The sequence below is a fragment of the Hippocampus bargibanti genome, linkage group LG20 (assembly GCF_051943395.1).
Source record: "Hippocampus bargibanti isolate YZ-2025 linkage group LG20, ASM5194339v1, whole genome shotgun sequence".
Taxonomy (NCBI): Eukaryota; Metazoa; Chordata; class Actinopteri; order Syngnathiformes; family Syngnathidae; genus Hippocampus; species Hippocampus bargibanti.
In genome coordinates this window covers 4,757,133-4,770,461 of record NC_142753.1, presented here as the reverse complement: position 1 = coordinate 4,770,461, position 13,329 = coordinate 4,757,133, and the positions used below count along the sequence as shown (strand labels likewise).

Sequence of the window (13,329 nt, the reverse complement as noted above, 5' to 3'; positions counted from 1 at the left end):
CGTTACTTACGGAAAAGCTTGGCTGTCACGGTTTTCGTGGCGTCGTATGAACCAAATTTTTACTATTTGACCCCAAAACAGATTATTTTGGACTGAAAATAAAATCTAAATTCCCAGTCTGAACTGTTAGATCACGACATGGTCAGAGTTGAATTTCAGTGACGTGCGGTGAGGTTCATGGCTGGTGAGGCACTGACGTCATCACAGTCAGATTTACAAACATATGAACTCTACAGAGTAGCTTATTCACCATTTGATTGGCAACAGTTAACGTGTTTTGTTTAAAATGTCATGTCAGCATTCTTTATATATACAAACTGTAGCATCGAAAAAAATCATTTAAAAAAACGTTATCGTGTTACCTTTACTTGTAAATGAAGTCCATGCGCCGCTCCTTCTGAAGAAAGGCATCGATAACATCTTTGTAGAAGCCTTCCTTATCTTTCTTCAGTTTTAAAAGTCTCTCTGTCTCAATGGAGACTGTGGACTGCAAATTTCCCCATTGTCGGACGAATAAAGGTATTCACTGCCAGTGAAGAAAGTCGTCCTTGATCAGTCTTGTTCCGACTGTATGTTTTCAGTCTTTTCAGTGCTGAGAATGACAGTCTCATCTACTTCTACAGCACAGGTGTCAAAGTTAAGGCCCGCGGGCCAAATCCGGTCCGCCACATCATTTTTTTCGGCCCGCGAAAGCAAATCAAACTTGTTAAATTCCATGATGATTGCTAAAATCTGAGCCAAAATTTCATATTTTTGGATGTCAACCACAATAAAAGTCATTATTCTTGACTTCAGATTTGAAAACGAGATATTCATTAATTTGCTGTGTGCTCTATATGTAATATTTGAAGGGATTTAATCATTCTAATGGGTTCCCCAAATTCATAACGGCCCTTGAGAGGAAACCATAACTACAATGTGGCTCGCGGCAAAAAATGACTTTGACACCCCTGTTCTACAGCAACAAATGGGGCTGCACCGATCTCCTTTTTAATGTCATTTCCAATGACATCACCAACTGCTTCAATTAAATCGTTCTGTATTCTGTTTGACAGGCCAGAAAATACAGTGGATGTCTCCAAATGTCTCGCTAGCCTTTCATCTTTCTCAGCGAAAGCATGTAAATAGTTCAACATAGTTGCCACGATTAGCAGAGCCTTTACTTTCATCATTTCCACGAAATGCCAGCTGTTGTTTGGCAAGGAAGCAGGTGGCATTGATGAGATCTTTTAAAATCTCCCGCTTCTCCTTTACCTTTTAGCATTGTGGATGCTGATGTTGAGTCGATCCTCGATCCTGGACATCCCGAATGTTTTTAGCGCGATTTGACTTTGGATGTGCGCGGTCGTCCGCTCATGTTTGATGAGGCTCCGTTGTAAATTTTTTAGCTCGCAATATCCCATTTGAGTCCAGACATTGTCATAAGTTGAGAACAGAAGCCAGGAAAAGCAGAAAGGGCGGTTTCTTGCTGGACATCCACACAGCCCGCCTTTTCGTGTGTACCAGTCCGTCTGAAAAGAGCGAGTATTCTGTCCCGTTGTCTGAAGCAAAACCTTTTAGTTCCGGTGTTGGTCTTCCTTTAATTATTACCTCCTGCTTCGATTGAGAGTCCAGTTTAGGAAATTCTTTCAATTTAGATATGTAATCCTCCATTCTGAAAATAAGGCCAAGCAACATGAAAAAATGACTGGAGGGTTGCACTTTACTTGCTAACTGTTTACTGTAGCTTTCTGTCCCTAATTCTATTATTCTGCAGCCGTGGAGTCGCAAGTATCTCTGGAATCACAAGCGCCACCTGTCATGAGGCGGGAGAACTGTGTGCCTCACCTACGCACAGTATTTTGATAAAAATAAAACAAAATAAACACTGTAGTACAGTGTTTATAATGTACAGTGACTGTACATTATATACCAGCTAAACTGTAGAAACTTAGTTCATATACTAAATGTATTTGAACGCTTTAATAGCGATATGCAGAAGGACAGCAATGCAGTCTCACTGCAGAGCAAGCCAGCACAGTAAGCATAGTGATTGCGCAATCCATGTTGAGGCTCAGCCGGCTGCTGCCTCACCGCTCGTCTCTACTTAGTATTTGAACGGTAAATGTGACAATTCAGCGATTTTGAAAAAATTCCAAAAACGGTGAAGTTAAATGGACAAGAACTTTAAAGTACAAATCACTAAATACATATAACTGTTTAATTTATTTTTTCATTTGATATTTCCATGACAGGTGAGGCACTGCCTCGCCCGCCTCCCCTGACAGCACGTCACTGTTGAATTTAGAGAAAAGATCGGAAGCAATTCTTTTGTGTAAATCATAAAAATTGATATTTGGTTTTTAATTCCTTGATAATAAGTTCTGCAGTTTATAATTTGGGTTCAAAAATGAAACGGAACAAACTATAGAAAAATAGATGATTAACGAAAAAATTACACATTCTGAATTTCATTTGACACATTATGGTAGCAGTCACCATTTTTTTTTCAAGAGCACATCTGAAAGGCAGGTTGATGACATGCCGTGCATGGACGGGTGAGTTCACGTTGCTCGCGGTCTCTTCAGTCCAACGATCGGGCGACATTTCGACTCAACACATTCAAGACGTGTTGACAAATCAGAGCAACGCTGCCATGACTTGTGATGATCAATTAACCCCTTCACTGCCAGACGATGGGCAATTTGTCATTTTCACTCAAATTGCAGGACCCAAAGAATATTTAATTTTAGGACTGCTTAAAACGTTCAATGCAACGTAAGAAACCTTAGGCTCTCTTCTTTCATCAGAAAAAAAAAGTTAATTCCTAAATGATATGGGTCTGGAGTTATATGAGCTTCGAATGAGGGCAGCTGTCCAAAATACAATGCAATTCATACATATTGATTTAGATCGTGCTTTCACAACAGTTGAAGCTGGAACGAAGCGCGGACATGTTAAAAATGGAAATGCTGCCCCCCTAAGGAAAGGAATAAAACTTTGCCAGAGGCCATGGCGAGCACTTTATCGGCACCCAAGCATGAAAAAATAAAACCCAAACAAATTTGGGAATGGCACTCTACGTCATATTTTCAATTCCCGAATCAATTCGTGAATGGCAGTGAATAAGTTAATTGTTCTGCTTGTTAATTTCGGAAGCAGGGTGTTTCCTACTAACTCACCTTGTGAATTTACGAACCCTATTTTCCCCTATTTTTGGTCTTCCAACTCAACCAATTGTTTGGGCCAAGTGACTGTTGCGTTTAAAGGACAACCGACGCCTCCGGACAAGTTGTGACCATAATTTGTAAAATCACTTCAAATGACTTCTACTGAGCGCATTTTACAAAGATTGCACCGCATATAGCTATATTTTACGTTTTAAGACTCGCGCTGAATATTCAGGAAGTCTTGTTTTTTTGAGTTGTTGACGATCCCCTACGTGACATCACATTTGGAACGCCCCCTGACAGAGAAAGCGGCACACAATGCATTTTGCGGTACTGAAAACATCGTGTCGATTCGTGTTGATGGCGAAATTAGAAGGAAAACACATAAATAACGCGATGGTGAATCGTTGTGTGTTGCACCAAGACTACTATTTGATATTGGCTGACATCAATTCCCAGCAGACAATTTAGCCCATTTCCAACGGAGCTTTGGCGCCATCTTTTGCACTTTCTGGGACACTACATGTTGTCCTTGACGACTTGAATTGATATGGGAGGACTCCTTTAATCGACTGCAAACATTTATACTTTCCTCTTCAGAACTATTTGAATCATATTCATGACTGGATGAGTAACAAGAAAGCATCTTCTCCGAATCTGAAGCCATTGTTTTTCTCGAGCAAGGCAAGACGTCTTAACGTGACGTCACGAGCAAGTGGGCTTTACCTTCTGAAACTGTCCATTTCCGGTTTCATTTTTAAAGTCGTTTTTGGACACTTTAAGTCATTTTTATTGGTGTTTTGCATTTGAATAAAAATATCAGACTGCGTGTTTTGGGTATTTTAGATGCTACAAAACGTTTTTTTCTGATATCAGGAAACAAAAACAATGGTGTTGGTTGTCCTTTAAGTCAAACTACATTGCGAAGTGGTCAGCGATAAGAGACCGTCAAACAGTAACCCGAAGAGCTTTGGTTTCATTTTTGTATACCCCTCATGCGCCTGAAAAGCCTTTTTTTTTTGCCATTCAGCCTCAACTGCGATCCATCATGCGAGTGCAAGCGCCTTGACAGCAGGATGCGGTTCGTGACAACATAAAAGCTCAGACGGTAAGACGACACTCTGCTCATTTGCTTGCAGAGGTGAGAAGACTTCACCGCCGTGGTGCCGAATGACCTTGGCGGTCGCGTCTCTTGGGGTGGAGGATGGGCAGGGAGGGTGGATTAATAGCTCACCTTCATATGATATCAACTTCTTTTGAGAGCGACGGCTATTCATGTCACTTATTTTGAGAGCGTGGAACCCGATGTGGCCACTTGAGTGGACATGGACCAAGTTTTTGGCATTTCTCCGATTTCTCGCTTACTCAATCGACGCCTAACAGTCAGCCCTTGCCCTTTAATTTTTTTTTTGAAGACGAGCTATTTCAAGGAGTGAGTGAAGATTCAGCTCGAGTGTACCATACAGTATGCGTCGTCCTCTCTCACATTTGCATAAAAGTCTCAAGGTCGCCGCTTAGTTGTGATGAGTAGGAGTTTCCTCTCCGTGAAGAATACAGCAAGCCAAGTGTGAAATGGCGCACACGATACCACTTTGTATTTCTCGCCAATTGTCAACAACGCGGCTTGTGTGTGGTCTCCTTGCAAGGATTTAATCAGAGGCCATTTCTTTGCCGGAAATCTGAAAAAAATGTACCTATCATTTATCTTAAAGGACAACCGACACAAGTTGCGTCCATTATTTGTAAAATGACTTCAAATGACTTCTACTCAGCGCATTTTATGAAGATTCCACCACAAATAGCTATATTTTAAGACTCGTGCTGAATATTCATGAAGTCTTGTTTTCGAGTTGATGACGATGCCCGGAGTGACGTCACGGAGGGAACGCCCCTGACCGAGAAAGTGACATACAATGCATTTTGGGTCCTTTTTTCAACTGAAAACACCGTGTTGATCACGAAATTAGAAGGAAAACTACATGAATAACGCTATAGTGAATCGTTGTGTGTCGCAGCCTATTGCGGTAACACGCATAAAGAAGGGGTGAGTTTACACAAATTCCCAGTGGACAGCCCATTTCATATACTGGACACAATGCAGCTTGTGCGCCATCTTGTGCATTTTCTGGGCGCTACATCGGAATCCAGATGTTCACCGCTTTCATCACTTGCAGACGACTCGAATTGATACGGATGTACTTCTTTACTTGATTGCAAACATGTATGTTTTCCTCTTCAGAACTATTTGAATCGTATTCATAACTGGATGAGTAACAAGAAAGCATCTTCTCTGAATCTGAACTCTCTGAAGCAATTGTTTTGATTCTGGAGAAAGGCAGTGTGTGACCCATAGTGACGACACGAACAAATGGGCGGGACTTTCTGAATCACCCCAGTTTCAAGCTCATTTGTGGCAGTTTTGGGACACTTTAAGTCATTTTTATAGGTGTTTTGCATTAAACGAAAAATATCAACCTGCGTATTTCAGATGCTATAAAATGTTTTTCTGATGTCAGTTAGGAAACAAAAAAATGGTGTCGGTTGTCCTTTAAAATTTAATTTCGAAGGGTTTTGTGCTGTAGTCATACCAAGTATGCACGGGGGCAACCGGGTCCAAATCATCCAACTTTGTGGAGTTGGCCCAAAAATGGTGTTGACTACAAAACACATATCTTTGTTCAACTATCTATGCCAGCGATTTTTAGTGAAAGGCAGATCGTTTGTGGTCTTTTTAACTTGCCGGTGTGATCGTGTAAAATGGTGGACTTGGCCCAGAAGTGGTGCAAACTGTTCCGACTGATGAAGAAATCTCATTCGTTGCCATTCCCAAATGAATTGAAAAGCATGACGTGGAGCGCCATTCCTGAATTTGTTCGGGTTTTGGATTTTCTTGCGGCAAGGAGGGCCGATAAAGGGCTGGACAGACCTCTGGCAATGTTTTTGACTCTCACGAAGGAGCAGCATTTGCCTTTTGTCCATCCTCCCCCATTTAAAACTCAGATAACTCCCGACCCAGATAATTTAGGACGTAACTATTTTTTTTTTCTGCTGAGAGGTTTCTAACGCTGTATTGAATGTTTATGTAGTCCTACAACTCAATATTCTTTGGGTCCTGCAATGTGAGTGAAAATGACAAAAACCCTGGCACTGAAGTGACACAGTTTGACACGTCGTCGTCTTGCAGCGAATGAGTTAATTTTGTGATGGGAGCTTATTTACGCTGGTTCACATGCGATAGGACAGTTGCTGCTGTTTTGGTTAGCAACTGTGTTTAAATGGGTTCAGAAGTTCAACTCTTGGGTGGAATATTTCCCATTGGCGAACAGTCAACTTTAGCTAAAATAAATAAATAAATAAAGTTACCTTTTGCTCGAGCGCACGTGTGAGTAATTTTGTGCTCCGCGTCCAAAAGGTCTAATTAGAACGTCACCCGGTGCCACTCAACCTGCCAACCCCGGGCTAATATTTCTATCATTAATTCACTGGAGCGTTTTCCATGCAAGAATTGTCATGTGCACAATGGGAGGTGGGGTGACAGGGAGGGAGGGCTAAAGTTGCCCGAGACTTAATTATTCCAGGTGCAATTTAGCGCGGCTCTATGAAAAGGCAACCGTAGGTGGCATCGATATGGAAATTCGGCTTGTGCTGCGCCGCTATGATTTGCTACGCTTTGAGCATCAGTGGGTCGCCACTTTTGAGGAGAGAGTGCAAAACAAGAGAACGTGTTAGAATCAAACAACGGCCTTTCCGTCACTAATCCGATGTATCGCATGCAGTATATACGATTGCTTTAGTTGATCGGTGTTCTTCATATATCACATACAGTGATACCTTGGCTTACGAACTTAATTGGTTCCCAGACAGAGTGTGTAAGGCGAAAAGTGTGTATCCCCAAAAAATATTTCCCAGAGGAAACCATTAAAATGAGAATAATCCGTTCCGAGGTCTCCATAAAACATTTTTTTGTTTTTACTTTCTAATTTTCTAAGTCTTAAAACTACACAAAATATACCTCATTTCATGTATAATAAATGTGCTATAGTATTCTAATTAAAGGAATAAACTGTACTGTATAATTAAGTCGTTTTATTTACCTTTGTGATGGTCGATGGCTTGATGGAATGGAGTGGGTGGTTTCATCAGCATTAAACACTTGATGAGGAACGTAACTTTCTTCTTTCACCATCTTGAGGAATGATCCCTTCTAGGCGCTTTCTCTGCGATAATTTTACCTAGTTCCTCATCAATTGTGTTCTGTTTAGCTGGGTTTATAGCTTTTTGCATCTCGTGTACAGATGGCTTGTGTGGGTTATTTGTGGAGCCTGACTGATGGGATATTTTAATCTTGCAGCCAATGTAAAATTTTCCTAAATTTAACGTTCGTAAACCGAAAAGTTCATAAGCCAAGGGGCTCGTAAACCGAGGTATCACTGTATATGTATTTTTGCCTTAGTATTCCATAAACCTTCTCCGTAGGGTGTCCAGGCTCTCCTGGAGCCAGATGAGGTGGCTCAGGCATCCCTATTGAGGTGTTCCGGGCACACTGGGGAGACTATGTCACGAGCTGGAAAAAGTGGCTGGGAGGAGGGGAGTAAGGGCTTCCGTATTGTAGCTTCTGCTCCCACGACCCGAATGGTTACAAAATTTGACATTTTTATGTCGGTTTGTTCATAAATTTATCAACCTTGTTTTTCCCCTAAATTAGCTTTCGTAGCGCTAATACAAAGCACAAGCTAAGTAAAATATCGGAATCTGCGACTCGCTTGTGGAAAGCGCAGAAAAGCCAACTCGAGGTTGCCAACAAAAAGCGGGAATATTGATGAGGCAGGCCCCCGGTCCGGGGAACGCGCTCCTGGACGTGACTTGTTGTTCACTTTCAGCATAGCGAGAGCAGCCGCCGGCGCCGCTACACTGATGAGATTCAGGCCAAGTTGCTTGGGTGAACTTTTTTCAGAATATTTTCATCTATTGCAGTTTTGATGTTTTTCATATCGCTCCAACATAAAAAAATGTCCCCAAGGTCTCCAGATATTTTCTTATCCAAAAGTATTATTTATTTATTCATATTTTTTTCACGCCGTGAGAACATGTCTGTCAGTTCAAAGTGCGTGTCGAACCCCAGCGAGGTTCCGCTCCCTACGTGATCGCTGCCAGAATATGAGTCAACCCTACTTAGTGTCACATGAAAATTAATGGACATAAATGTAGCGCACGACTTAGCATAATCACACCGTTGCCGCAGGAAGGAAGGAGTGGGGGCGGGGCCCTGAGACCTAAATCGCTCATTAATTCATCCGCTGGAGGTCGCGCTGAGGTTTTGACTCGGTGGCGTTGACATTTTAATCAGAGGTCGCCCGGTGCGGCGCTTAGTGGCCGTTTATTTTACAATAATAGCAAGTGATCAAAAGCCACTTGTTGAAAATGGATGCCATTGATTCCACTACTTGGACTTTCCTGTTGTTGCAATTACTCTTGCTAATGCGCTTTTTTTTTCTGGGGGGGGTGGGGTGTAACGCGGTAATGTCAGGATATTTTATCATTGCAAAAACACATGGGTCGCTTTTGATTGACACTTTGACACAACTTCAACAGTTTCACTTCAGGTTGTGCTCAATTTTGATGTCTCCCGTTTGGACATGAATTTTTGAAGGGAAATTTAATTTACTCTGCGATACTACAGCAAAGTACAACTTTCTTCTCTATATACAGACGCTCCCCAATTTATGAACGTGATACGTTCCGAACTGTCGTTTGTAAGTTGAATTCGTTCGTAAGGTGAATTCGTTCGTAAGTTGCTTCTGTGCTATATTTTGTATGGAATGTATGTTTAAGGCTTATATAAGGATGTTATATAAAAAATTATAAGGCATAAGTAACCTCGATTGGCTTGTCCTGAAAAATAAATATTTCATAAAATATATGCTCTATAAAGATATGTACAACTAGAGAGAATACTACATATGTTATGACAAAAATGTTCATATGTACCGTAACTCGAATGTTCGTAAGTAGGGGAGTGTTTGTACTCATAACCGTGAACTTCACCCACCACACAAAAAAATCCTAGCTATATAATTACAATATTTTTTCTTCATTCCATCTTAATTCCACCACCCTTGTTCTAAAATCATTTCATTTGTCCCCTTTTCATTCAGCATACGACAATCCTTGGCCTTTGCGTTTGCACTCAAATAAACATTGGCACCTCATACTCACTCCATTTACAGCCACGCACTCTTTGCTCTCTTGGGGGCAAGAGATGTGGCTCATTAAGTGCTCAATGCTCCGGCGTGCACGCCGTCTAGCCGTTAAAATTACGTTGCCGACGGACAGTTGGCGAGCTGCCCGCTGCGTCTGAGATCATACTAAACTCATTTTTTGGCAGAGGTAGCATATTCATATTCAGAAATGAGAATGGGAAGAAGACTGATAAAAAACCAAGGAGATGGCGGAAAATAACATCTTGACACCGAATATCAAAGTTACACATTAATATATTGAAATTAAATAGCCGGACCTCTTCTTCTGTTACAATATTGCGCGCACAAAAGAAACCAAAGTTGAGCCCAAGGAACAAATCATTTGACAAAGTGCCAGAGGCTTTCGCCGCCGTCGTTTATCGCGGCGATGTACGAGACGTCAGAGCCGTGACAAATGGCTATGACACTCCAGTCGGTGATACAAACGTCAGGCTTTGTGTCTCAAACCACCCAAGACCCGTCTGAGCCTTTGTGACAATGACACCCCCCCAGCCCCCAAAGTCTGTTACAGACAATTATCCTGCTCTTTGAAAATTATTTTAGTCATTTCTGCAGGTTAAGACTTTTTTTCCCCAGTGGTTTAGTTGTGGGGTCCCTGTAAATTTGGGTGAAAATAAATACAGTAAAGTCTCGTTATATCGATATCGGATATATCGATAGTCCCGGTTATATCGATACTATTTCTATGCACGCACGGAGAAAATTACATGCAAACAGGGTCGGATATATCGATAGTCCTGGTTATATCGATATTTTTTCGGACTCCTTGAATATCGATATAACGAGACTTTACTGTACATAAATATATGGATGATTAATTGAGAGGTAGGTAGACAGACAGATAGATAGATAGATAGATAGATAGATAGATAGATAGATAGATAGATAGATAGATAGATAGATAGATAGATAGATAGATAGATTGATCATCTATCTATCAATATGAATACACAAATACATAAATACACAAATACATAAATACCCGAATACATACACAAATACACAAATACTTACATGAATACATATACAAATACATAAATACATACATGAATACATACACGAATACAAAAGATACACACACGAATACATAAATACATACTTGAATACATACACGAATACATACACACATACACACGAATACAGTGAGACCTCAACTTACGAACTTAATTGGTTCCCAGAGTGTCTAAGGCGAAAAGTGTGTATCTCAAAAAAAAAAAATTCCCATAGGAAACCATTAAAATGGGATTAATCAGTTCCCGGGTTTCCATAAAATATACTTTTCAACTAAATAAGCCTTAAAACTACACACAACATACCTTATTTAATATATAATAAATGTGCTATTGTATTGTAATGAAAGAAATACACTGCATTGTATCATAAAGTCACTTAATTTACATTTGTGATGGTCATTTATGGCTTGATGGAATGGCGTTGGAGGTCGAAGGTCAAAGGGAATTGCTGTTTGGAAAGAGAGGCGCATTACACGCGGACTGTAATTAAAGAAATAAACCGTGCTGTAAAATAAAGTTTTATTGACCTTTTTGATGGTCGTTGATGGATTATGGAAGGAGAGTCACCTTCCATATGGACTGTTGGTAACTTAACCTCTGGTGCTGTTCGGTCGTGTGCTTCCGCCGAAGATCACTCCGCCAGCCGTGGTGGGTGTGCATTATGATAATAGTGCTTATTATAAGGTTTAATTTTCATAAATTTGACGTTTGTAAGACGAAAAGTTTGTAAGTTTAGGTGTTTGTAAGTTGAGGTCTCACTGTACATAAATACATACACGAATACATACACGAATACATAAATACATACATGAATACATACACGAATACATAAATACATACATGAATACATACACGAATACATAAATACATACACGAATACATACACGAATACATACATGAATACATACACGAATACATACACAAATACATACACGAATACATACAAAAATACATACACGAAGACATACATAAATACATATATGAATACATACACTAATACATGAAGACATACATAAATACATACATGGATACATTTAGAAATCCATACATGAATACATTTGTAAAACATACATGAATACACACAGAAATGCATATATAAATAAATAATTAAATACATAAATAACTACATAGGTAAATAAATACGCAAGTAAATAAATAAATATGTAAGTAAATAAATACATACATACATAAATATATAATAATATAATATTTTTTTGCCTCTGATTAATGTGATATCTCTTTGAGTCTCCTGAGCAGACCACCAGACAAGATGCTCAATCAACTACGCATGAATTGACCTTTTTTTTTCACGAGAAGGCTTGGCTTGGTTATTAGAGAACCAACTCGTGTGGAACAACCTTGCCCTCAAAGGGAGGGAAATTACAATCATGGGGAGGGAAACCACATTACGGCTGAGGGAAGGTTCCTCTTATGCTCTTGGCAGACGCTTTTGATTAGCTGGGTGATTTTGTCGCCCTCTTGTGGCAACGTAGTGCGCAAGCCCTTTCCAACACGCACAAGCACTTTCAACGGTCGTTTGTGTGATGATAAAAACGCGCTCCCGATTGTCTTAATGCGCTTTCGGGATATCGTTTATTAAACCCGCAAAGCAGGCGTGGCGGTAAAATGGCGGCCTGTCTGCTTCAGACAATGGCAGCCATTTACACAGTGACAAAGAGCCCATCATCAGGGCTCTGTTTACCCTCATTCCAAATCACGCGCGCCAGTAAATAAGCAAACGAAATGGCCCGGCGGAGGATTAATTTTCTCCTCCAGCTGTGTACTCTAATTGATCTAATAAGCCGAAAGGTTATCAGCGCGCCACGAGACAGCGGCATCGTTCAAGCACATTGTCCAATATCTCTTCCCTGCGCTTTCGCTCTCTTTCTGCAGACTTCTGAGTGGATTTTAACAAAGACGGTAAACTTCCAGTTCAAGTTAGTGGGACTGAAGAGGAATCGGGCACCTTTGAGTTGAGTTTAATTCATTCACTGCCAGATTATGTGTCCACTCCAATGCCAGGGTTTTTGTCATTATCACTCAAATTCCAGGACCCACAGAATATTGTGTTTTAGGATTACATAATCATTCAATGTAGCGTTTCAAACCTTTAAACAGAAAAAAAGTTCCTAAATTATATGAGTCTGGAGTTGTCTGATCTGGAAATGGGGGCATCTGTCCAAAATACAATGCAATACAGTAAAGTCTCGTTATATCGATATCGGATATATCGATAGTCCCGGTTATATCGATACTATTTCTATGCACGCACGGAGAAAATTACATGCAAACAGGGTCGGATATATCGATAGTCCCGGTTATATCGATATTTTTTCGGACTCCCTTGAATATCGATATAACGAGACTTTACTGTATATACATATTGGTTTATATAGCACTTTAACAACAACTGAAGCTCAAACAAACATGGAAAAATGTTTTGTTCACAAAATTCCGCCATCTTGGAAAATGAAATTTTGTAACTCAAACGTCATGACTATATCGTTACGTACGCAATATTGACAAGTTATACAAAAGTTATCTCGGGCGAAGTTTTTAGCGTGCATGTTTGTACAGGCATTCTGTTGAGCGGTCGCCATTAATTCCGCTCACAGTTCAGGTAACGCGGCGTCTGTCGTCCTCGTCGTTAAATAGACCCATCGCAATGGAAATGATTACGCGTTGGTCACCCATGTGATAAAAAATCATTCTCGTTTTCAATCGGCCGAACTGTTCTAACGAGCAGATATAAGCCGATCAAAATGGAAAAAAAAACGGAGCTACGTTTCATTATTTGTCCTTACAAGATATGGCGTAGCGAATATTGGCGAGAAGTGCTTGCTTATAGTTCGTATTTCATTATTCCGCCTCATAGACTTGCAATATATCATCATTCATTAAAATTGA

General features: G+C 40.3%; 1 protein-coding gene across 2 annotated transcripts in view; it reads left to right on the top strand.

Moving 5' to 3' along the window:
- The window catches only part of khdrbs3 (KH domain containing, RNA binding, signal transduction associated 3), a 97,802-nt gene that overhangs the window by 75,212 nt on the left and 9,261 nt on the right, over positions 1-13,329 (top strand). For both annotated transcript variants that reach the window (XR_016113450.1, XR_016113451.1), the window contains exon 12: positions 4,180-4,257. The gene's annotated coding sequence lies outside the window, so the exon portion shown is untranslated. The remainder of the gene's footprint in view (positions 1-4,179; positions 4,258-13,329) is intronic.